This window comes from Chroicocephalus ridibundus, chromosome 1, assembly GCF_963924245.1.
Source record: "Chroicocephalus ridibundus chromosome 1, bChrRid1.1, whole genome shotgun sequence".
Lineage (NCBI taxonomy): Eukaryota > Metazoa > Chordata > Aves > Charadriiformes > Laridae > Chroicocephalus > Chroicocephalus ridibundus.
Window position 1 is genome coordinate 105,423,249 of NC_086284.1, and position 26,828 is coordinate 105,450,076.

The 26,828-nt window shown below is 41.2% G+C and overlaps 1 long non-coding RNA gene across 1 annotated transcript in view; it reads left to right on the forward strand.

Moving 5' to 3' along the window:
* Positions 1-17,179, forward strand: part of LOC134525429 (uncharacterized) — a 60,079-nt gene extending 42,900 nt beyond the window's left edge. Inside the window, exons 3-5 of the long non-coding RNA XR_010073784.1 lie at positions 14,489-14,536; positions 15,223-15,361; positions 16,873-17,179. This is a non-coding gene — a long non-coding RNA (uncharacterized LOC134525429). The remainder of the gene's footprint in view (positions 1-14,488; positions 14,537-15,222; positions 15,362-16,872) is intronic.
* Positions 17,180-26,828: the final 9,649 nt, after the last annotated feature.

Below are 26,828 nucleotides of genomic sequence, written 5' to 3' on the forward strand. Positions count from 1 at the left end.
TTTCCACATGCATTCCCTAAGACCTTTGCTCCAGCAATTAAATGTATATTTTTTGTGTGTCATTGGTATCTGTGGAACTGCAAGTGCTCAGTTCAGGGTGCCCAACCTTATCAGCTATGGGGCTGGACCCCACTTTTGGAATCCTTCTTGCTGATTTCCTTGATGTGACAGTTTTTCTGGCCATGTGCCTGCGTAAGAGATGCTTCTAGCTCAACCCCTGCCTCCCAACAGACTCATGGGTGTACCGCTAAGCACTGTGATTTGACCAGGCACTGGAAGAAGCATTTGGTTCTTCAGATAAAGCTGTCCAAGTAGCTACATTTGCAATGCGAAGGCTGTAGCTACAAGTATCCAGAGGGCAGGAACTGGCCCATGGGCTGTTATTGAGACAGTGCTAAATCTTTCAGAACATGACAATCACCCTGAAAAAATTTGAGATTATGGATTTTTCGGGCTCGTTCTTTATTTCAGATCAAAGCCTATCACATCCTTATTTTATACTAGCAATATTGAAACAATTTACTTTGAAAATTTGCAGTAGAGCAGGGGTTAGTGCCAGAAGCCTGAGTTCCCAAGGCAGTGCGTGGGTGGATTTTAAATACAAAGCAGCAGGGCAGAGGCAGGGCCAGGAGCTTGGTGCTGCGGCAGTTCAAGGCAGGCATCCGTGCTGATAATACGTGGCATCTTACCACTCTAGCAGCCGGTATGCCCCTGAGCTTCCAGCAGCATGCTTAATCTCTAATTTGGGAAAGGATAGCCTGCTCAGATCACCCTGTCCCCTACCAGCTCAGTGTTCCCAGTGCTGCTGGGGCATCCTGCATGCAGTGCCTTCTCAAGAGCAGCCACCTCCTTTGCAGCGTGCACACCCACCATGACCAATTCCTACTGACTAATGTGCCACTTCCTAGCAACAGAGTGGCAAGATGTGCAAAACCAATGTCAAGGCACCCACTAGTCACTCAGCTTCTAGTAGGTCTGATTTACACTTGAGTTACGCCAGGTCTTAGAGGGGTTGTGGTAAATAGTGCAGTTGAGCTGCTCCCTTCGAGGCAGACTTGATGATCTGAGGTGCCTTATTTGCTCTTTGACAGCCAGTGGATATTCTCGATTTATCTTATTACTATAAAGTCAGTTATTTCCACTTTTTCATGCCTATCGTCTCTTCTTAATCCAGAACCTTTTTCTTTGACCGGGAAAAGATCATTATGATTATTCTATAGCATTCCTGATCTAGCAGTGACTCTGTCCCTGCAAACACCATGCTAATTCTTTGCTTTACAGCCATCAACGAAGATAAATTAATCCAAAAAGAACCAAAAGGATCAGTCGTATGAACTAGTTACCACAGTTTACTAAATTACTGCACGTCAGAGGAGATGGGGTCCGTGGCCAGGAGGTATCACCTGGAGCATGCTTGGGTTAAACTTATTGGTTTCAACAACCCCTAGGGGTTGTTGTTTTACCTTGCAGGCTGGGAGAGGTTTCATGGAGGGTCATGGTCGGCTGTGGTTGCTCACCGCTGGTGTGTGGTAGCTTGCTAAACCACTGGACCTTGTTACATTTAGCCACAGGCCGGTTCCCTGCTGGGTAATAGCCCAGTGCTGTTTTAGCTGATCTGCTTCCATAACCTGGAACAGAGACAGATGTCTCCACTGTAAGAGCATGCTATAGCATGTTTTTAGAGTCCAGGCAACTTTTGCATACAAGAAAATATATTTATATTTCCCTGTCTGTAGGTGTTAGGGGATATAGTCTATTAAAACTCAATTTTAATGCTGTGACTGTAATGACACAAAGTAAAAAACAGTTTCCATATGTAGCAAAGACATTCTATGTGACTTCTAAACCACTCTTCTTTATCAGCATATTAAAAATTTTCTGAGAGATCAAATGTGTTGCACTTTGTGTCTGATATTCGACTTCAATTACCAAAGACAGCAGAGAAGTGAGATAAAATAGAAAATAAAAAAAGGCTGGAAAAAGAACAAATGTAATCTTGAAAAAGAGGCATATTTTGATAATTTTAATGATAATATTTGTGGAAAAATATCTGCCTGACCCTGAACATGCCTAATGTTTACAGGGACCATGCAGTTGCTAAGGTCGATGTGAGCCTGATGATTTAGAAATTTGACTGTTACCAGGAGGCTGCAGATGGCAGTACAGGATTGCAAATGGCTATATGTGAAACACTTCATCTCAGAAATTGGTCGCATTTTATCCAGTTTGCTGTTTTGTAACTATATTATTCACTCTGTTGTTTATGATGAAACTTTGTGCCATAATCAAGACTCGCTGTTGTTGTGTGCTCACTCTGTTGACTGGATTGCAGGGAATTTGCCCTGCCATGACTGTCCTACTAAGCCTGGTCCAGCAAGTGTAGCAATTGGTCACAGCTGAAAAGTGTGGTATAGTTTAGTAGCAGATGCAAAGAGGAATTTATGTTTTTTAATTAGTCTTTTGTGTTATCACTGATCCATATGTTCAAGTTTCTGACAATTTTCTTTAGTTTCTCTGGGGCAAATATACCATTGCTTTAACAGTAGGTGTTGGGAGACTTTGAAAAGAAGAGAGGGCAGGTGTGTGCCCAGGCTCTGGCAAACCTCTGGGTTTCCTCCTAAAAACCTTCTGAGATGTGACTTAGCTGTTCAGAAGCTAAGTCATTTCTTAGAAGAATGACTGAAAACAAATCAAGACCCTGTTCTTGCAGACATGTGTTTTGGTAGTCTGACTTCAGACACTGCGTAGGATTAGTCACATGCAGAAACTATTTATGGAACTGATGCCTATGATGAAATATAAAAACCAGAAGGCCCTACTTCAAAATAATAAAATAAGATGCATAACATTTTTGCTACATAGAATAAATTAATTATAGAATTATAGTCTGGAATTTAAGAGACCTGGATTTGAATTTCAATTCTTTCACAGACTTCCTTCTGTGACCTTTGAGCAGGGCAGTTCGCTTGAGCTGTAACAGAAAGCAAGGCTGTTGGAGAGAGGCTGCAGGGACTGCAAGAAGTCTTGGAATACTTATTATTTGTTTCTTGGAATACTTATTATTTGTTTCTAATGAGACTGGCAACAAGAGATAAATTCACTTTCTGTCCAAGAATCTGTGTGTGCGACTTCTGATGTTTTGCTGCTGCAAGCAGGGAGAGAGTTCATAGCTGCTGTGTTTGAAGTAAAAGCATAAGAAGCTACAAGGGAGAATCCACAGACCCTGTGATAGGTTTTGTGTGCGTTCCCCTCGGCCAGGCAGTCACACCGTTAGCGCCGGGTGCTCTCCATTTCCCGAGGTGCCCACTACGAGTGCTTGGGAAGACCAGAAAGGCAGCGTGCCGAGCCAAGTGTTTGACGATGCCTCCACCTACGAGAAATCACACAGTTTGTGACTGTAAATGGTGCTTGGAGAAGCCTCAGCTTTTGCTGGCCTGGAAGATTTTTGTGAAGTGAGAGCCAGTATCGTGTGGTTTGGAAGAGGCTCTTCTGAGATTAGCGGCAGATCAGTAGATTTCTCCACTGCCTCTTACCGTTACGAGCAGAAGGAGGGCCATCAGCCCAGGGTTTAGGAGAGCCAGGATTACGTCCTGTGCTCTTCCATGCTCTGCTCTGTGACCCGGGTGAAGCTCCAAGCACCAGGGCATCCCGGGAGGAGGGCAGGGGAGGAAGAGAAAGCCCTGGGCAACCCAGGTTTGCTGCAGGTGTTGCAGTGGTGGCTTCCCCCACAGACCTTAAGATGTTTCTTGGTAGAACTCTGCACAGGTGAAGCAGGCAGGGTGGAGGCTGGGGATGCTTTATCCCCCTGCTGCAGGTGGTCTCTGCTTCGCTCAGTCTGGTGCTGGTGCTGGGGGTAGTTGTGCAGAGCGAGACGTGTCTCTCCCAACAGCCGTGCCTCCCTCTGCAGCTCCTTGTCCATCAGCAATTGCCATCACCTCTGCTCTGCCAGGAAAACTGCTCTCTGAGTTGATTTCCTTGATCTTCAGCGCTGTAAACAGCAAGTCTTTGCTAACCCTTATTGTTTTTCATGAGCTGCGCAAGGGGGAGGTTACACATGCAGTTATTCTGGCAGACCTGAGCGGGTGTCAGCCTTTGGCAAGGGGAGGAGGAGGGCAGCGGGGGACAGGATCATGGCTATGTCCAGGGCAGGAGGTGTGGAAAAAGCTTCATGCTAGCTTGTCACAAGCTTGTCACAAGCAGGAGGCACCTAACAACCATTTGTGTTGGAGCCTCTGTGGGTCCAGGCCTTAATTTCTTCATGCCTCAGCTTTCTGTTGGTAAAGTGGAGATGAAGGTGTCTCCCCACCTCACCTGGAGGGGGCTGGCCGTGTCAACATTAGCATTACTGAGGGAGCCAAATGGCACATGTGTGTATCCTTAGACTGGAAACAGGTTGAAATGTGTTCCTGTTTGGTTATTTTAATCTATTTCAGAAGCCAAGTTAGAGTTAGAGTTACACTCAGCTGTGGGATAGTGCTGGAAAGCCTGTGGTGTGGGTGGATCCCAGGTGTGCCTTTAAACTCACCCTGATCCATATGCGAGATAACAGAGAGAAGCGAAATGTTTGGGTAGACATGTCAAAAATGCAAATATCGACACTGACTACCTGAAAAAAATCTGAAAAAATGCCTGCTTGTGAGAAGATCCAAACTTCAAGTCTGTGAGTGCAAAGAACTCTGTTTATCCACAGAGCAGGTCCTGCACTTGAAGAAGCTTCTCATGTTTCCCCGTCGATGTCCCATCACTTTGTCCTTCAGGGACCACCACTGAGTGATGCCTAATCAGTGCCTGGCATGTGGCCACTAATTCATAGCATGCAGATTTCTAAACAGCTGCTAGATGGCTTTGGATTACTGCTGGCTGTACCTGGACCCAGACCAATGACTGAGAGGGTTAAAAAGATTGTGTTTTCCTTCCTGCTATTCAGGCAACTCAGTCTCCCAGGACTGCTATTTGAGAAGCTGGAAAAAGAAGCAAGTGAGCATTGAATCTTTGCACAGTGTCAGTTTTCCACTGTAGGGAAAGGATGCCTTCTTAATTACACCTGTACAGTGGTTCGCTGTCTTCAGGCTTTCACAGGTTGGAAAACTCATGTACAGCTATGCTTACAGACTTACGCAAGATAAACAGGGTTTTATTTTTTCCTTAAGAAACATCTCATGAAAGTGTGGTTGGCAAGGTATAGGTGGTCTTTATGTAGGAGAGAGTTTAGAGTGAAAATATATGGATGGGATTAGGAAAACGATCTTATATGTAAGCTATATGAAAGTATGTAGAAAGTAGTAGACATGTGAAAGTAGTAGACAGGTGAGATACAAGCAGATTGTCCAAGTGATAAAGCACATCAAGAAAAATATTCATCTGGACTGATTATGAGTTGCAAAGGCCTTTGATTGTCTTGAACGCTGCAAATTCATTTTAATTATCAACTGAAATGGAAAGAAGCTATAAAATGTGCTTCATTCATTTGGTATAAAGGGGTCTTCTCTTCCCTCTGCCTGTACAGGTTTGAACAAAACACTTCGCCAGTTCCACCCATCTCTTGGCAAATTTGGAGTATTCAAAACTAGACTTCATGAAAACAATTCACCTAACCTCTGGAAGGGCACATACCTGTCTTGTGTGTGGTTTAACTAGTGCCCCGTTCACTTTTCCCAAAACACCTTTTCTTTCTTGTGCCAGAAAGCGGTTTTGTTTTCTATCAAAATTGTCACCATAAGCTTTTTTTGAGTCTTTGATAGCCATTAACAACTGGCCTTCTTCCTTCTCAGTATGATACTACAGCAGCTTTAAAAGACAGTACATCATTTGGCTGATATTTTGAAGAAGTTGGGCTGATTTAACAGATTTTAGCAAAGAGGAATAAACTAACTGATCTGCTTGACCCTAGGCAGCTATTCCCACTATTTTAAGCTAGTGGGTACAAGCTAGATGTGGAGTCTGGTAGCTAATGGGAGGAATCAGGTAGAGTGCGCTGGGAATTTGTGTTCGAATTGTTCTGTTCAGTCATGACATTCAAACACCGTAATTCAAATAAAACAACTCTGTTAAATTAAGAACAGACAGCTCATACCTTGATATCTTCACTACCAATGCCGTCATTACTCTGTATACTCAGTTTGAAATAGTGAAATATCTTTCCAGTGGTGATAAATTTTATTAAACTTGTATCCTAAATCACTTTTAAATGAGAACAAGTGATTATGCTTTTCTTTCGGCGTACTCTGAAACATTTATAATGATTAAAATACGATCAGAAGCAATTCACAAAATTATAATGCTTGATCTGAGCTCTGTCATAAAGATGGTTGGACTAGATGATCTGAAAGGTCCCTTCCAACCTTGGCGATTCTATGATTCTATGATTTGTGAAGGTTCTAAATATCAGATTATTTTATGACTCTAATAAGCTTTTAGAGTCACATCACCATCTGATGCAAATCAAGACACCTCCATTGGCATGCTTGTATTTTTGCACTGAGAAATTAATTACAATATTGTACAATTCACCGTTGTTGAACTCTTTTCTGAGAGTTCCAGTTGTGGAGTTTGTTTGGCGAGTCACGCCAAATTCACTCCCACAGCCATGCAACTTTTCACAATCTTAATTTCCTTCTAATAGTATTAAAGACATCCTCAGACAGTTAAAACCAACAACAATAACTTCTGCAAGAACATAATTATGTTAAGCTGGAAAAAGATCTGCTGCTTATACAACTTAACTAATGGAAATAACGAAATCACAGCTGCCATCCTCTTTGGCTCAGTTCTTATAAACTTAGTTCCGCTTTCCTTTTGCCCTTTTTCAGCCACTACATGGCTTGCTGTAGTCACATGGATGTTTGTAGTGCCTAGTAGTGTGGGCATCCTCAGAGAGGCACAGGCTGCTTTTTGGCCCATGTGTAAGGGTATATAGTACGTGGGAGTGATATGCGTGCACTTGCAGATGAAGACGTGGAGTATATAATACTACATGTTTTAGCTTTGAATTTCCTACCTGCTGTGAGGTATTCTACAACTGAATCATAATGTGAAATACTTTATTACTTTTGTTGAGTGAGTGTTTTTCAGTTGTGAGAACAATAAACTTAATTTCATAATGACACAGGAACAGTGGATTAAGATTGTCCAGTGTTAACCAAGCTCTCTCTTACTCCAAATCTATATGTGATCCACTTTCTTATTAAATTTTGTGCAAGGTTTTAAATAATTTTTTTAGTTAACAGTGAAAAGTAAGATCTTCAAGAACAAATTCCATCTTGAGCTGTAAATTAAAAACCTGTCTGAGAACTTTATGAAGAGAAACCAGTAGAAATAATAAAGAGAACTCAGGGCCATTAAAAACTCAGCACCTTTAAAAACTCAAACCATGTGAAATGTCACAGTTAGTGACTGCTTGCCTATGACTCCTTCTAAATCCATTTTTGAATGCACTGTCACCTGTGGAGTCACCTCTAGGTACTACTGTCATCTCTATGTCATGTCTTGCACAGCGTTGTTGTTGGCATTCCTGTGCTGAGTGGTGAGCAGGCAAGGGCAAGGAGGAAGCAAGGGCATGGGGTGCTCCCGTGGTGTGTGGCCGAAGATTGGTGGTTCTGGGAGGAGGGCTTGGGGGAATCTTCATTTCTCTTCTGCTGGCAATGGCTTTATGTAGCTGTGACACAAAATCAATGGTTCTGCATCTCTGTGTGTCTGTGTTGAAGCCTCTGATACCTTGGGCTCTCTCACTTAATCCTTCTCAATGGGACATTTGGAGGAGGGGTAAAGGAAATCCACATAGCCTTTACAGTGGAGTGAGTGTTGTTTTCTGTACAGGTGGCAGGACCATTTATTATAAACAAGAGTATGGGAACAGCTGCTCTGGACCAGTTCATCTGGTCAGTGGTCAATAATGGATGCAGAAGGAAGAATGAGAACAGCGAATTATGCAGCAGGACGTCTAAAATACTCTGCAGCCTCCTCCCTTGACTGAACACCTCTTTTTTCATGTTATTGTTTTACCCATGCCCATATCCATTCCCGTTCAGACCTTCCTTCCTGTGCCAACCCAGAGTCAAAGGGAGGGCTCTCTGCAGGTGGCCGCTGTTTCTTTCACTTGGGGAAAGGGGAATAAAGATACGCATAATATTTTTCAGTCAGACATTTCTGGGGATGAAAAATAGCTTTGCTTTGGAAATGCAAATGTTTTTAGTTCTTTATTGCTTTTCAAACTTGCAAGGTTGTTTTTTTTTTTTCTCTCAGAACACCCAAGCTCACCATATTTTAAAACACTCTGATCCAAGTAAATCCTGAAGCCAAAATTGGGAAGTTTTTCTTCCCGGAATTTTCCATGATAAATATTTTTGGCTAATTTTTGCCAGTTCTTGTGTGTGTCTTTCTGATCCTCTGAAAATACAGGCACGGGTCCCCAGGCTCAGGGCTTCCATACCCGTGGCAGCCTGGTGCTTCCCAGTGTGCTTGCATCTCTACACGCACAGGCTGCCTGCATCTTGCTTAAGAGTGAATCCTGGGATTGTCTTCTGCTCCCTGGCCCCACCTCTATAGCTGCCTCCATCATAGCCCCGCGTCTTAAACCTCTCACCCAAGTCACCATTTGTTTCCTTGAGAAAGCCGTGGCTGTCGGATGAACCCATCAGGATCATTTCATTTCAGATGCTCCTTTGGATGAAGGAGCAGGCAGCAACTGTCAGGCAAAGCGATAAGCCCTCAAGTTCTGTAAGGTTTAAGCTATGCCTTCAACAATGTTATTAGCCATAACAGATCTGTTTTAGGAGCGCAGTATTACTTATAACTGCGGTCTTCATGAAAAATCACTCCAGATTTAATCTGATAAGGTAAAAAGAGATCTCGATAAACCTGAGAGATTTTTGGATTAAGGGATTAGATGACATCTGATCTTTACATGTATTGCAGCAAAAATTCTTAACAAAAGCAGCTCTTGTTAACCAAGCACAGCAGATGAACAACAAATACAAAAAGAAAAAAAACCCAGCAACCTGCATCTGGTTTAAATACAGCTGAATAGTGTAATGTCAGAATAAATTAGCAAGCAAAAGGGAAAATCTCCTGTTGCCTAAAAGATGATAAAATAGATTTGGTGGTGTTCATTACTTGCTTTTGGAGCTGCATGACCAGTATGTTAATGCAGCATGCCTTTTATATATTTCCTAGGCAGCTGTTTGGATGGTTGAATTGCCCTTTCATGTTTTCTCCCATACTCATTTAATGTTAACTTCAAATAAATGAATAAAAGGGGAGAAGCAGCAATATAAAGTAGAAGAGCTGGGGATTGCACCTTGTGTGAGCCGGTTCAGCCCTAAGAGCTGCACAGTTGTTTTTATCTGCAAGTGCTCCCCAGATAGCAAGACTTGTGGAGGGACTTCTCAGCTGTGCTGCCTGGCTCTCATCAGCAATAGCACAGGGTTTCTGCGTTATCATGCCCTGCTGTGCAGTATGGACATGTTAATCCGCACTTCTTAGCATGTGCTGAGCCACATCAGTTTTCTCCAGAGTCGGGGGAGCAGAGCGGGAGCCACTGACCGCTGTAAATGAAAGCCCAGGCCCATCCCAGCTATCCCATGCAGCCTACCCAGCTATTTCTCCCTCCCTGAGCATCTGAAGATAGTGATCTGCTTTGATCTCAGGAGCTTAGGTTTGGAAGGAGTTGACTAAATCGTAGGCATAGCAATTAATGGTCCTATATTATCGGCCCCTCCCTCCGCTTCCCGCAGTGTGCAGAGCAGCTTGGGAGGTGCTGAGAGACGTGGAGAGCTGGCTCCGGGGCGGTTGAGGAGGGCACGTGCTTCTCCTGGCACCCCGCAAGAAATGGCCAGATCCTGGCAGCACAACCCTTCGGGTCGTGATCCTTTGTCACAGCCACGTCCCCCTTGAAGATTAGGGAAATCCTGCAAAAATGCAGATCAGAGCTTTTCCTTTACACTGTTCTTTCTGTTGGCTTCTTGTCCACATCAGCACGTGGAGATCTAGCCTCAGGGGGACACAGAAGGGCAAGTCGATACCAAAGGCACCAGAATTTACTCCCTTGGGGACTTACGGACACAAAAGCTGGTTCCCAGCAGGTCTATGGGAATAGCACTGCAGAAGTTGGCGGAGGGTCCTTTGGCTTGCCAGAGAAATACTCTGTGGACAACAGAGCCAGCTTTAAAGAATGGAGAAAATTGCTTGGCACAGGGAGGGAAATGTATTATTTGTGACACATGTACTTCTCTGGTGCTTTCTGCGGGCCCGTTCTGAGGTTGCTTTTGTTAAGGGTAGGAATGTGGAGTTTTCTGTGGATGAAGTTGTATGCGGTAATAAACCTCCTGAGGCTATTTGTCTTTTAAATGCATGAATTGTAGGTAAGACATTTTAAATTCTTATCATGGGTTGTAGGGACAATTAGCAATCCAGTTAAGTAAAGCTAAGTTCCACCATTTCTGAAATGCCCAGTTCATTATGACTGTGATTGCTGAACATACAAACTTGGTGGGGTCCTGGCTTGGGAGTGCATTTAATGTTTAATTTGCAGTGGATTTAGCAATTTAGCACAGTAAGAGTAGAGTTGGGTTTTTTTTTTTTTCAGTTTTTATGGTGCTTTTTCACATAAATGGCCAGAAAAAAATTCTTCTGATAAGAAAGCAAACACGATACACTCAATCATGCTGACTTCCACCTTTTTTAGTTAAAAAAAGGAGACATTTGCTGACATCTCGCGTTGCCATATGACTGTTTTCAATGTTTTCCATGACTTTTTTCCTGGACCTCGTTTGTTTTTAAGTGATGTATTTCCTAGCCAGGAATTTTAGCTGTGCTCTCCATCCAGTTGAGCGGCGCATTGTGATATTCCGTCAGAGCGCTTGAGCTCTCAGAGAGCTTCTTGGCTGGTGCGCGGTTCAGGCACATATGGGGAAGATATCAGCTGGAGAGATTGTACAGGCCCTCAAAATTTTTTTCACTCGAGACCTGTTTGAAAACTCCTGTCAGTTTTGTTTTTAAATGCTTTTATGAAATGGTCTAAATCCTCTACATGTTGATTCAGTTTGCTTTCCGGGACCACAGCAGATCATTTACTGGTTAGTTACACTCTTTTAAATTGAGAAACCTGTAAAGAGTTAGTGAGACCTGGAAATCTAATTATTGGTTGCTTACAGCTTCCAAGGGTGAAACCTTGCTCACAGGTTCTTACCACATACTGCTGATTTTAATAATAATTTATGTGGGTGTGTAGTTTTTTTTTTGATCAAGAACTCACATTGCCTGATTTGGACAATTTTAGCTGGGGACTGATGCTGTCGAGTGCGTCTTTGCATCAAGAAGATTTGAAGGTGCTCCTGTCTTGCAGCAGCACCCTGCTGCTCACTAGACCTGGACACCCAAGGCACGAAAGCGGTAGAATTGACCAGTTAGTGGATTTTGTTGCTCAGCATTTCAGCCCCTCCCCAATGTTGGAAGGGGACCTTCTGGACCACGGTAGCATCGCACCTGGGCCCAGCAGTGATTTGCATTGTGGGACCTAGGTAGACAAAGGAAACGGCGTATTTTTCATGCTGGTGGTCATTTCTTTGAACTCAGTGTTCAGCCCCTATCAAGAGGAGCTATAGCTTCCTATCAGGTAAAAGCTCTCATCACACACATTTAATAATACAGCTTTTGGATGTACTCTGATGTTAGCAGGAAATATACCAGCAACCCATTTATATAACTGGCTCTCACCAAATGGTTAACACTGGGCTGTAGAGTACAGGCAGCCTTTGGTCAGCCTCCAATTACTTTCACACTTTACTATCAGTTGCTGCATAAATCCAAGGAAGACAATGATGAGATTTGGACAGGAAAATTCTTCCAAATAATTGATTTTCCAGATATGCATGAGTAAGTGGCTAAGCTACTATTAGTCTTTTGTCTAGGGAGTCAACACTGTTTTTGTAAAGAGTTCTCACAGGTTTCATCCAGCACCATTGAATTAGGAGGTATCTTGCAGTTTGAACTTATCAGAATCAAGCTAAGTGGAAGAATTACTGAGTGTTCTGATAAAAAAATAATTTGATCTTCTTCCTCCTAATAAAGCTTTATTAACCCAGCCAACAAATATTTTTATTATCCATAAAAAGAAAGTATTCCCTTGCAAAATAATCAGTTCCTACACATGGTGATGTTAGCACAGAGATTAAGTAGGAGGCTGGAGCTCTCTTTTAAGCTATCTGAAATCACTCAAATAGATTTTCACTTTGAGCCAGGGAGAATTTAAGAGACAATGTAAGAAGCTAGTTAAACTCGCTATGTATTTTACATCCACTTGGGGAACACTTTAATTCCAGTCCAAAGATGCTGAAAACACCTCACTCAGCAGTATAACTATTACCTGTTCCTTGTATTAAAAAATTCAGTCTCAGTATTAATTTATCCACGGAACAAGATGTATAAAGATTTATGGGTGAAATTCCCCTCTTGCAAAGGGCCAGAGCTGGCTCTAGGCACTACTTAAATATCGCTTTACCGCTGCTTTGCAAAATCCAGTGACTTTTAAATGGTGAATATGCTTCTGACTGACCTTCTCCACATGGAAAGGTTTCATGGTGGGTGAAAGAAAAGGGACATCTGTCTTTGAAATTGGTTTCCAGGTTAGTGCATACAAATCTAATCACCAGAAAGATGGTTTAATCAAGAGAGAATTAAAACTTAGAAGAAATTGCCCACTCAAACAATATAATTCAAACCCTGTAATTGCCAACAGTTCAGGAAATATGAAATCCGGATTTCTCTTTTACTCTAGATTCATAGTAATTTACTGCCTGGAGATGGAAATATTCAGCTATTACTGTTTAAAATTAAGTGAATACCTATTGATAATAAAAATGGTAAGAGAATGCTTAGTCCTTATTGAGATTTCAAAAGCACCTTAAATATATGCAGTCCTGTCTGATCATTGACATGTTTTTTATCTCTGGAGCTAACTGATTAAAGAACAGAATAAAGATGGAGAAAAGTGATGGAAGACTTCAGTAAAGTGATCAGGCAAATGATACTTGTACCTCTTATTATGCACAAATAAATTTGTCTACATAATCCTTACTTTATCACGGAATCACGGAATCTTCAGAGTTGGAAGGGACCTCTAGAGATCATCTAGTCCAACTCCCCTGCTAGAGCAGGATTGCCTAAAGCACATCCCTCAGGGCTGCATCCAGGTGGGTCTTGAAAGTCTCCAGAGATGGGGACTCCACAACCTCCCTGGGCAGCCTGTTCCAGTGCTCTGTCACCCTCACTGTAAAGAAGTTTTTCCGTGTATTTGAACGGAACTTCCTATGTTCTAGCTTGTGCCCATTGCCCCTTGTCCTGTCACTGGGAACCATTGAAAAGAGCCTGGCTCCGTCCTCCTTAAACCCACCCTTTAGGTACTTGTAAACATTAATCAGGTCCCCCCTCAACCTTCTCTTCTCCAGGCTAAAGAGTCCCAGCTCTTTCAGCCTTTCCTCATAAGGGAGATGCTCCAGTCCCATAATCATCTTGGTTGCCCTTCGCTGGACTCGCTCCAGTAGTTCCCTGTCCCTGTCCCTACTGGACACAGTACTCCAGTTGTGGCCTCACCAGTGCAGAGTAGAGGGGGAGAATGACCTCTCTCGACCTACTGGCCACAGTCTTCCCTATGCAGCCCAGGATGCCATTGGCCTTCTTGGCGACAAGGGCACACTGCTGGCTCATGGATAATTTGCTGTCTACCAGGACCCCCAGGTCCTTCTCCTCAGAGCTGCTTCCCAGCATGTCCGCCCCTAACATATACTGGTGTTTGGCATTCTTCCATTTTATCCTTTTCATCTGAACTCTATTTTTTTGTTGAGAACAGCTTTTAAATCTTCAGTTATTGTAACCAATAGTTCTAATTGTGGGCTGAGATTTTTCCCCAAATGAGCATAGAAAATGCATAAGAACCTGGCTTTACATTGTTAGTAATAAATAAACGTTATTTCTGACTTACTAATGTCCTATCATGCATGCCAACACACGCACCTTTACATTGCTGTCGTGCCTTGTTGTCCAATACCTCACTGACCAGCTGTCGGTCAAAAAGGAATATTGCCCCAAATGTAAAACGGAACAGTAAGAAAAATTTCTAGCAAAATATACAGTAGAATCAGCACCTTACCTGGCTCATTGATTTTAACGTTTTATAAGTGAGGCAAAGAACAGTTTTAGGAAAGGATTTGAAGGGTGATGGTGAGAGAGTTCATTGTGTGTTTTCACACATTTTCAACTTTCATAGAATCATAGAATCATGCAATGCTTTGGGTTGGAAGGGACCTTAAAGATCATCTAGTTCCAACCCCCCCGCCATGGGCAGGGACACCTCCCACTAGACCAGGCTGCTCAAAGCCCCATCCAGCCTGGCCTTGAACACTTCCAGGGATGGGGCATTGAAGCTATATGCTCCTCCCAAGCATGGGTGAAAACATGAAGCAGTATGTTGAAACAGTTTATTCTTATGTTTCAGGTCTTCTCGTTCCTTCGTTTGTGACTTGTGTCTGTGCACATTCTTCAGGTGTGTAGCTGTTTCTTGGCTTTGTGTTAAAGAACAAAAAATACTCTTGAGTTCTTGATGAAAAATCTGCAGTGAAGTGTAAGGAGGAATCTTTTTCTACTGCAGGATGTGAGTAGCTTCTCTTCAAGTAAATGGGAGTTAGTTATGTGCAAGGCCTTGGGAGGTTTTCATAAGTAATAGGTGCAATTAGACACAATTATAGAGAATTAATGAACAAAAACAACAAGGCGCTATATTCAATATATGCAAGGAGTTCAATTTATTAAAATCAATGCACCGTGTATTTTTTAACTGTCGTTTGGAGGCACCTCTGGAAATATTTCTGAAGTGAAATGAAATTATAGGTACAGAATGTGGGAAATAATATATATTTATATTCCAATGTATTGTGGAAAAACACAGGTCGAAAGAACTCTTTTATTAAACAAGCCAGGGCTGAAAATGAAGGGGAGGATTGCACAATGCACAACTGCACATGATGGTTGAGAGATGAGATCATCAGAGAAGCTAGGAGTTAAGACATGTGGTTTGAATTAGAGGTATCTACTTTCTAGGCGCTCAATGTATTTGATAGAAGATGTCTCCAAAGAATATGAGAACAGCTCCACGAAGAGGAACACCTTCAGAGATCTTAGACTTCACTGTTCTGTAGCCATCATGTCCTTTGGTTTTTCCTCCTTCTGTAGGATACCGATGTGGAAAACAAACTATGCTGCAGGTATTAGGCATAACACGAGAATCTGAGTTGGATCTCAATGCATCACAAGAGGTGATTAGGAGAATGTTTGTTTCTTCACAGAGGCAGTTATTGAAAAAACTAAACGGGTGAGTTTTGAAACACAGCAGTTTTGATATTTAATACTATTTAAGTATACAGGATTGTCAGACAGCCGAGCCTCTGAAAGAGGATAGAAAAGGCAGTGTATGTACTCATATGTTCAAAAGTATAATGTCATTCCACGGCTGTTTAAAATAATTTGTTAGTAATTGCATACCCTACTGGTGAAAGTAACATTTATAATACTGATATTTTGTAGTCCTCTGTATAGTTGCACTCAGAAATACACAGGAAGGAGACTTCTTTGAGTACCAAGAAGGGTAATTTTACCATTGTAAGATGAATACAAAAGGGCAAAATATTATTCTTCTTTGACTGCATTCAGTAATTTGTTTGGACGAGCGAAAAATAGATTAATGCTGATGTGATCTTAAGGGTCTAAAAGTAGTCAACTTACTTACCTGCTGCTAACTAATAGGAACCTTCTTTAATATAAGCCCAAAATTATTCTAACCTTCAATGTCTGGAGCCTGTTCTGCAGGGAGCCAGCTTGGGTGCACTTGTGCCGCAGTCCTGAAACCTGAGTGTTTTGGGGCACAATGCCTGGCAGTGCCAGACCACTTGCATATTCAGCAGAGCGCTTGCATTCAACCTGACTACCTGTTCAGTGTGGTGTCTGATTATGCATCGGCACCATGCTCGGGGACCTGGAAAAGCTTGTTATGCTGAGTGCAATGTTGCGGGGAGACATCAGTACGGGGTTGCACTATGCCATATCTGTGCTGAGAAGCATTCCTGGATCTGGAAATCACTAGGTGTATAATACAAACATCTGAAGAAGGTCTGCAAGACCCACTCTGGATCTCAGAACTAATATTTTCATTATTTGAGATATCTTTGGCCCCTGTTTACATTGTGTAATGGAGTATAATGTTAGGATTACATAAACTCAAATGTTTTCCTTGGAATTGGTGAGCATTTCATGAGAATTTCATGATTTTGTTTAAATATACACATATCACTTCGAGATGTGTTACTACAGAGAAATTCAGCCCTTAGTGTCTGACCTCTTCTGCTTTGCAGCCTATGAGAAATTCCAATCAGCTGAGGGTATTTGTTTAATGGTAGCACAACACTTGATGTCAATTGGGATTTAGATTATGCTGTAGGGATGCTCTCTAGCTGGCCACATTTGAGCTATTTCTGCTTCTGTTGATGTTGATAAGACAACTCCAATTTTGATGAAGGCAAGGTGTGCCCATGCCAGTCTGCTCTTATGTGCTTAAACTGAAAAAAAAACCAATTCCCATCACAAGAACATGGGAAAGAGCACTAGAACTACAGATCTAGCATTGTTTCCACAAATGATGCCACTGTCCTTTCTTCTGTCATGTTACAAATATAACTTTGTCTCTATCAGTGTTGCTTCTTATCGTATAAGAGTTTATAGAAATTGTTACAGTGCATACTTACTGTTTGGCTCTATAAATCTCCACTGAGAAGCTGTTAACTTTGCTTGAAAAATACAATGCATTTATTTATTAATTTATTTTTCCAGAAGAAGAAAAACATCCCTCAATTACTGAAAGTCTATGAAACAGTTTCAAAAAGAAGCAAAACCAACTGTAACGTACATGGACATCTTTAGTTTTCATAAACCATCTGGTTCTTCTAGGACAGAAGACAAAATCTTCTAGGATTTTGACAGCTTTAACCGTGAGCTGAGTTTTCATTTTCAATAATATTGCTCATATTACATCTCCAAATGAAAAGAAAGTATATCAGGCCATCAGGTGCACAGGAAAGGTATAGGGGATGCCTACCAGACCCTGTGTATCCAGGTCCTGTGGAAGAGAGAGTACTAAACCAACAGGTGATATTTCCTGCCTGTCTTATCAGGTAAGTGATGCAATAAGTCCTAATGTGATGACTATTTTTGCTAAGAAAAAGTCGCTTAATAGGCTATACTGTGCTGTCAGGGAAGGAAAGCCTTCTGTCAGATGAGAAACTAGTTGAACATTCGATTCTTCCCATGCTACAGTGGCGCAGATACATCATTACTGGGTTTCACTCTCCCAGAAAGGTGTCTCAGCTAGAGTTGGTCAGAAGCAGTTTTTTGCTAAACCTTTGCTCTAACTGTGTGCTCTATTTAGGAAAGGGATTTCATTTCTCTCTTCAATGGTGCCCAGTGACAAGACCAGAGGCAATGGGCACAAACTGAAACAAAGTAGGCCCCATCTGAACATCAAGAAACACTATTTTACTGTGAGAGTGACCGAGCACTGGCACAGGTTTCCCAGAGAGGTTGTGGAGTCCTTATCCCTGGAGGTATTCACAAGCCTTCTGGGCATGGTCCTGGGTAGCTGGCTCTGGGTGGCCCTGCTTGAGCAGGTGGGTTGGAACAGATGACCTCCAGAGTTCTCTTCAACCTCAGCCATCCTGTGTTTCATTGATTCTGTAATTCTCCATTTCTTTCTTTTGCTGGGCTGTGCTGGGCTTGCAGACTATTCGTTTGTGATGTTTGGATAATATTAGCTGTAAGCATTTTGAATAATGTAATGTAAAACAGTCAACACTGTCCCGGGGTTTGTCACCCATTTCATGCTTTTTGGTATTTATTTCAGACCAGAAATCCTTTAGGCTTTACTCTCTTCATTTGCTTTGTTCAGTGTCAGAAACTCTGCTAAGGTGTACATCAACTAAAGACTTGGTAAGAGAATACCCAGGGAAAGCAGAAATGAGCGTCCATTGTAGACCAGTCCAATGGTCAATCAAATGCTCCTCCCAGGCACAGTGGCTGTACATGCACATATGTGTAAGAAGAAAGTCTCTCTAATAGACCCTCTGTATTGGAGGTCTCTATAGTATAAAGGCGGAAATGGGTGGAAAAGAGGAACTCGGGAGAGTGGCGAGGAGAGTGGAGCTGGCTCAGTTCACAAGGTGTGCTGTCTTTCACTGCTTGCTGGGGAGGTTATTTGTGAGCTCTGATGCCACTCATTTCATGTGGCTCAAAAATATTGTTATCTCAGGACTCTTCAGTGCATGTTGGAAATAAAAGTACTCTAGATACCTCAAAGGAATGATCTTGCTTGGTTCTCAAGCAATAATGCCGTGTGCTGTGAAGCGGTGCTCAAATTCTAGGTAAAACCTACCTGGTTTAAATACAAAACATCCTCTACATCTGCAATAGAACAAGCCAAAGAAGCATATCCCCCTCCCCCAAAGTCTTTAAGTGTTGTCTAATATATTTAAAGAATTGAGTTGGAAAAATTAAACTTTTTTGTCTTTTTTTTTTAGAATCGAGTCCGCACCGTCTGTCACTCATACCTCCCTTTATTGGCTGTGGCTAAGGCAAAATAGCACAGCATATAAATGAATAGCAAGCCACACATTTCAGAAGAAAGAATATATATTTTTTGTTTTCTCATAGAAAGAGTTGAAATTTGAAGTAAGGGTTCTGGAACAATCCAAAACAGTGAGATACTACACAGTGACAACAAAGAGTAGAATTGCTGATACCACATGAAAAATCAACTACAGCAACAGCTTGCAATGGCGCATGCTGAAATGCCTGTGAACCGTGCCTTAGAAGGCATATGATATCTTGCTGCCAATGTCATATTTCTCAGACCCACATGCCGTTTTAGGGGTCACAAATGTACTGACTGCAGCTGTGGTGGACACAATTTGCATAAGGTGTCACTAAGTTTTCACAATGTAGTTGTGCAGTTGGTTCAAAGTTGTTAAGTTGTCTAGACAATGAAGTTGTTCAGATGAACAAAGAAGAATGAGAAGAAAAGGAGAAAAGGGGAAAGAGAGAAAAGAGAGAGAGAGAAACAGGAAGGAAGGGAAGAAGGGAAGAAGGAAGAAAAAGCAAGAAAACAATAAAGCAAGTAAGAAGAAGAAACAAAAAAAGACAATTCTCTCCCTCATCCACCAAGATGAATGAAGGGCTAACAAAAGGGTTATTCAGTGCTGTGCTGTAATACCTTATTTTAGTTTCTGATCTGAAATCCTTTGATGTCAATGAACTTCCATTGACTTTAATATGCTCCGGATCAAGCTTGTCATGTGTATCTCAGACTTACTGTCTGTGAATTAACATGAATCTGTGGATTAGTTTTCCGGAACAAACAAATAACTTTAAAAAGTAATTAGGCTGATATTTTAACACTAGCAGGTTACAATACACAGGTTCCTAAGCAGATATATAGCACACTGTTTTTGAATGTTGTGTGATCAAGTAATTTTCTTAACAGTGTGTTCTCTGTTGGGGTTAATAGTATTTAGGTTGCTGGAAAACATGCCTGTCTTGCAAAGTATTTATACCAGAAATATTGGAATCTGAACAAAAGACTTTTCCTGTTATGAAAAACATGTGGAGCTGCAGTATTTTGCTTCTTTCCCTTTTATGTATTTACCTATATAACTGGGTATATCCATGTCATTATAATATGTATGTACAGTAGTTCACAGTAGAGTGTATATATATATTAAAATGTCACCATACTGACCTTATACATCTATAATAAATATCTCTAAAGCTCTAATGCCATGTATTATTCCAGAGTTATGATTTCTTGATATATGGGCACTTTTGAAAGCTCAACAAATTATTTTTTTAAAAAATATTATAACATTTTTCACTGTGGTATCAATGGATCTTTGTGTTCTAATTCACTGCTGTATTCCAGTTTTATACCTGTGCAATGGTGATGTGCACTGGTGGTTGGCAATATACTGGTACCTCTGAAATATTATGGACTCAAGTAAGAAATGCTACCAAAGTTGTTAGACATAGACACTTTAAGGACATTGTCTCCCCTGCCCTCAGCCAGCAAATACCCTTTGGTCTCTTGAGTGGTGCCTGCAGCACAGCGAGTCTCATCTTTAGGCTCTGGGACTGGACGAGGCAGCAGGTTGTACAAGCGTAGGAGTCCCATGGGAGAGGGGTCCCAGGCAGAGAAGGAAGAGTAGGATCCAGGATGCCTCATGCCATCTCCATGTGAAACCCCTGGGGCAAATCCCAGCCTGCAGAGACATCTGATCCCCTGGCAGCAGAGGCAGCCAAAGAGAGGAGACAACCCTTCCCACACATACAGCTCCAGGACCCTCCTGACCACTTAGAAAGTTTAATGGTGTCAAATACTTGGTAGTATTGGAAATGGTTCAGATTACATCAACTGTCAGTAACATAAGCTTGACTGAGGTAGTTGTCACAGAGCAGAGAAATCAGATTAGTACACTAAAATAATTGGCGTGAAGAGAAACTGCTAACAAGTCTTAGTAGCATTATAGGCATTGAAATGAAAATAAAATATCCAGTAAGATCTGAAAGTGCTGTGCAGCTCCTCAGCAGAGAGACCCGAATGCTTGTAAAGGAGCTAGCATACATTTTATGTTTAGATCTTTTTTGTTCATTTAATGTTTTTTCTCTCTGTGATCTTTTATTAGAATGGATTCACAATATGTTATTGTACATATTGTGATATTGTTATATTATTTTCAATTAAGATATGTTCTTTCTCCCCAGATGATGAATTTAAGTATTAAAATAAAATCTTAACCGGGAATTTTTGCTTCAGATACTTCTATCCACATGTTGGTTTTGCTTTAGGGGAGAATTTTCTGATTCAGCAAAGCCGTTAAAAACTTTTTAAAATCCCACTGCCACTGAAAGAGAGTTTATATATAGTATTATTTTATGGAAACTGTGGGGGATGCCTGTAATTGTGTGCATATAAAGAGGATAAAGAATATTTTTGTTAGCCTACTAGGACTAGTTTTGTATGTATGGTATTCTGTATTATATTTAAATGTGGAACTACCTATTTTGAACCATTTACTAAATTTGTCTGATCAGTGTTCCAAATACTGCCATTTCATGTGGCCATATCATATTATGTTGCAATCTAAATTGTGCACACTTGAAGATTCTGCCAAAGTACACAATTTAGTACACAGAAATTAATGGTTGTGTAAAAATATATGTAGTAGTTAGCATATTGCATGTAATTTCTATGGATTTTTATTTGAATATGTTGGCAGAAGCAATTAGAGGGAGACCAAAATGACACCTATTGAGTAGAAATGAATTCCAAAGTCTCTGTGTTGTTATTACACGTTATTTATAAAACTCAACAAAACTTATAATAATGCCCTTTGGAAAGGAGACTGGAAAAACTCAGGAAACAAGACAATAGAATATTGATTCTATTAAAGGCAGTCAGTGTAAATCAGGTTTCCAGCTTCAAGGAAGAGCATGAGTAGACATAGGCATCCATTTGCGATTTTCGTTCTGAGGTTGTCTCCCAAGAGCAGAAAAAAAGAGAAATGGATGCAACTTGCACCATGTCTATTGTTGCTGTATTTTTTCCTATTGAAGCCTAATAATTTTAATACCTTCAGAGAAGTTTCACAAGGCAGGACAGAACTGTACTCACTGTCACTGGAAGGGTGATGCTACTCCTCCTTTCGGTGTCCTGTCCCTCCCTGCTCATTTGGTCACTGCATGCCTGTCACCTCCCTCGAGCTCAGGAGAGGTGCTCTGCAGCCCTCTATTTGCATCAACAAACTGGCAAAAATATCCAGCAACCCCCTCCTCTTCCTCCCTCAAGCAAGATGGGGCGTTTAATGCGTCGTTCACCCAAAGCCAAAGCCAGCGCAAGGGGAATGGGGCAGCGCAAGGGGAGATCAGGGCTGGGACGTCGGTGAGTTGGGAGAAGGACTCTGCCCACACTGGGACCTTGCACCTACCACTGTCCTTCCTTACCTTCCCAGCTGAAATCCTCGTGTTGCTCTTAACAGAGGCCAGACACATTGCAAAGCAAAAGTTTAAAACTTAACATGTTCAGAAGTGTTCCTTTTTTTAAGTTATCGATTTATTTTCTGTTCCTGCCACTGAATCAGATGTGGATTTTATGTTCCTCAGAGCTCCTCTGTGTTTATACCCACGTAGTATTAAATTAGTCCCATTAAAAGAGTGGACCAAAATACAGCAACACAGTTTTAGCTCAGTATTTGGGGGCAAAAAATCTCTATCTAGTTCAGAATAGAAACAGGACTTGTCTATATGTTAGACAATGTTACGTCTTTCTCCTATTCTTCTTTGTTACACTCTGGTCAGAAAAACATACCGAAAGGCTGGAGATGACTAAGATTCAGTCACAAGCCACATTCTTCTTTCTATGTACGTATGCAGTTTGCGGTGTATAACTAAAACAAATTATTATATTTTATTCAAGCAGAAGCTAAGCCATCAGACCCATCAGACCACTGACCCATCAGAAGAGACTTGTATTCTGAGGTTGTAAGGGGATAAGAGGTTGGTGTGTTTAAAACAAAGACAGATTTTATCATTGCATGCTCTTGCACACGTGCCAGTAACCACAATTGAAAACTCCTTGCTTGGATGATGTAGTAACACTGATCTGATCGTGTTATTCTGATATTTTCTCGTTACAGATGTCAGTCACAGTCCACAGTCCTTTTTCTGTGGCTTTTCTTCAGGAGAGCTTGTCTCCTTGCTAAGCTCTATAGACCAGCGTGCCATCATTGTCATGACAATCTTCTAAAGATATTTATGGCTTGACTCAGTTACCAAGTCACTCTTGACAAGACCAGGGTCTAGCTGCTGGACTCAGGAACAGAATTCAATCCTGTTTTTTTCATTACAGTTTCTAAACTTTGTCTTAATTTACTAAACCAGAGAAACCTAACCCATGCTCAAAGAAGATTAGATAATAGGGTCATACATATATCTCTCTCTATATATAAAAATTGTATATATGTTTGTGAATAAAAATAATAAATCTATACTTAAAGATGTATAGGGTATAATAGCTTCTGCACTGGAATAATTTTAGCCCTAATTTAAAGTCCATTAAAGACAATAAACTACACTTTCCTAATAAAGAAGAAAATACAGAACTATTCAGAAGGCAAAGTGGAATTAGTATCCTGTTGCTGTGATAGCTACCAAAGCAAGCCATTCTGGTGCAGATATATTGCACAGAGTAGTATTAATAAACTTTATCTACTTCACTCTTCTCTTTTTCCAAGATATTGTGCAATAGAAATGCCACGTGTATGCAGCATTTTGATACTTTTTATCTGGAAGGAAGCGTCTGATATATTTACTAAAGCGTGAAAGAAAAGTCTCCGAGTCAAGCCTGATTCCAGTCGCACATCAATTTTGTGGTTGCAAAGAGGGACCCTTGACCCAGCTTAAGCTGAGGTGAGAAGGCTGTTCTGGGTGCTGGATGCCTCTCACATACCAGAAAGGTTTGATCTGAAGTAAACCGACTTCACTTCCATGGTCTTTGGGTAAGGTCCTACATAGGAAGTCTTTAATTTGTCTTTGCTAAAATATGCCTTGTTGCCACCACAGGCTGCAGTTACCACTAAAGTTTCAATGTATGTGTGCTGCAGAACAGGAGGAGAGAGTAGCAAGGAGAAGAGGGAAAAAAGCACAAAGCTGAGGTGCAGGTTTCATTTGGCCTGGCAGTAAAATTTCTTCATCAGACACCGAGGACTCCTGCGTAGTGTACCTAACTCCAGTGGCATGTGTTCAGTGTATCTTCATCTGTTTTTTCAGCAGTGCGTGTGTCTATGTAATTTCATCATGTATTTTATACTTTTGTGATGTGTGTTTAAATGCCTGCAGTGAAAAGTTCACACAAATTGTAAATGCTGCTTTGCTGCTATCACTTTGCTTGAAACTTTTGCATTTCATTTTCTTTTATGCCACTAGCAAAGGATCAATCAAACTGCTTAAAAACTGCTACTAAATGAACAGGGGAAATGAGAGGAACCAACTGTGATGTGGTGGTGCAAGAAGAGAAGGAGTCGGGAAAACACCTGACTTGTACAGGGGCTTCTGCTTTTACTGGATTTTACATGGTAGAGAGGGGAGGGAGGAATAATTTTACACCAGAAAACAAGGAAGTGACAGAACTTTATCTGGATATGAAGGAAGAAAGAAGACAGAGAAAGAAAGAAGACATATTGCCTATGCCTAAAGCATAGGCAATATCTAAATATGAAAATCTTATTTTGAATAATTAAAGAAAATGTTATTTTTATTTTTTTTTTATTCCAAAGTGTCTGAAACAGATCTGGTTTCTTATTTGTTTTATCTTGTTCTAAATGGAGGGAATTGTCTTTAAAATTTGAGGCGGATATCATTACTACCTTTCAACCATGAAGAGAGGCATTTCACATTAAATGGAAAAAATATGCTATAAACCAAGAATTTCCCATGAAAAATTTTTATCCAGCATATTTGAATTTGTTGTCTTTAAAAACTTTTTATCCAGCATATTTGGATTTGTTGTCTTTGAAATGGGATCGAAACTAGAAGCCAAGGTAGAGGGAGGAATTGTTGACTGTAACAGAAAAGTTGGTGGAGGGAGAAATTTGGAAAGATAGGTGAAATTTTGTACAGCAAACTGTACAACAGTTTGTAAACAGACAACAGTCTGTAAACAGACAACACTACAGACAACAGACAACAGTTGTAACACTACAGACAACAGACAACAGTCTGTAAACAGACAACACTATTGAAAATTGTGGTGTTACTTGGATGTAGCTGAAGTCTGAGTTTGTGTTTATGACTATAAATACAAAGCCTGTGGCACAAAATGATTGCTCATTATACTCTCAGAGAGACAAGGATAAAAATATGTTATTTTTTCATACTGGAGAAACAATTGGAAATGAAGTCAGGACCAAATGGTTCCTTAAAGGGCAGTTGCAGAGCGACCACCCACTTCCATGAGATCAGGCTTTGGCTCATGATGCTGCACTTCAACATACTGAATTTAAAATAATGCTGGGACATAAAGGAGGAGACGTAGGAAACAAGGGCACAGATATGGCAGTGGGCCAAAGTGGAAGGAGTGGGGTTTGAATGGCAGAGCCGAAAGAGGCAAAGTGTGGCCACAGGACCTGTAGTATCCCTGCTGAAATATACTTCTAGTGAGCTGTATGTACAGATTTATAATGAGGAACTTAAAGGAAAAAAGGGCGTGCTTCTGTTGCATTTTGCTTGCCCCATGGTGCCTGGCTTCTTTGGGGTCCTGTGAAAATCTTTTCGTTGTTTTGCAGTTCAGGAGTTCTCATAATGCTTTGTACAATGTTTTAATTTTGATTATGGCTACATAAAGCATCTACATAAAGCGTCACCTACTTTCAGTTCAAAATCCATAAGAAAAATGAATAAGGGGAGAAAATGAAGTCTAGGGAGTACAGATTGTACCTAGAAAAACACTCATAAAGTTAAAACCGGGGAAATTTCTTAACCCATCTCAAAACCACCAGGTTCCTTGGAAATTACTCATTTTCTGTATTGACTTGGCTGGAGGCCTGATGACTGGCAATCTTTTGCCTATAAAGAGAAGATGAGATCGAGGTGGTTTGGTACACTCCAGCTCTCTCTGTAGTCCTAATCACTCTAGTTGCTATGTTTAGATGCCAGCCTGTGCAGGTGTCCCTCAAAAGGAGTAATATATGCTTCCTGAGCTTTGCTGTAGTTTCTCCATCACCGTGGAGTGAACTTGGCCCAGAGGTTTCTTGTCTGATAGACTGTGGTAGAAGAAATGACAAGGTCAGTTAAGGAGCGGTGCTATGGATGCGCTCGACCACTTAACCAAACCGGAGTTAGTTTGGTACAGGCTCCAAAGGAGGTAAAGGCCTGAGCTGTAGCTGGGCCAAGAACTCCTCTAGTTTTAACCTGTTCTCCGAACACCCAAAAAAGACACAGTGAACATCAATACAGATGAGTTTGGAACACCAATCATGCGATTAACACATAAATAACAGGTGGCTTTTCCAAAACCTGTTTATCAAAAAACAAAGTAAGTTGCGGGTGTAAGGAGTCTCATGCATACCATTTCCATCTCATGTAATTTGACTATGAGCCAACCACTTTATCCTGTAAATATGACAGACCAAGTGAGCCACCTTTGAGCTCTCTCTGCTAGGCAGCCTGGCTGCATGGCAGTGATCTCCCCTTCAGCTGGGGCACCTCTCAAGGTTGCTCCTCGAGGCAGAGAGACCTTTCACCACCAGCAAATCTTTGGTAAGCAACCGGTATCATGTAGAACTCTGTAGCATGATAACTTTGATTTTGCCATGGTAACATTGATTGCATGCTGAATTGATGGTGATGAAACATATACAATCCTTTAGACATAAACCATTAACCAAGTCTGGGACTAAGTCTGGATCTAGCTGCACCTGGACTCATCTCTGAGAAGGAGTTTAGAAAGCAAGGGAGTCCATTCTGAACCTCATGACTCAACAGGAGGGACTCCCTTACCCTGTGTCCTTTATGTCTTTGTGAATCCTTCTAACTCAAGTGCAACTCAATTTTACTTTGTATGTTTTCCCATGCAGTAATTAATAGAGTGAACCTTGCCATCAAACTTTGTCAAGTCGCATTTTTCACCCGTTTGCGACAAGCTGAGGGATATTAAAATCAGGATGATAATTTTAAATCAAATGGATTTT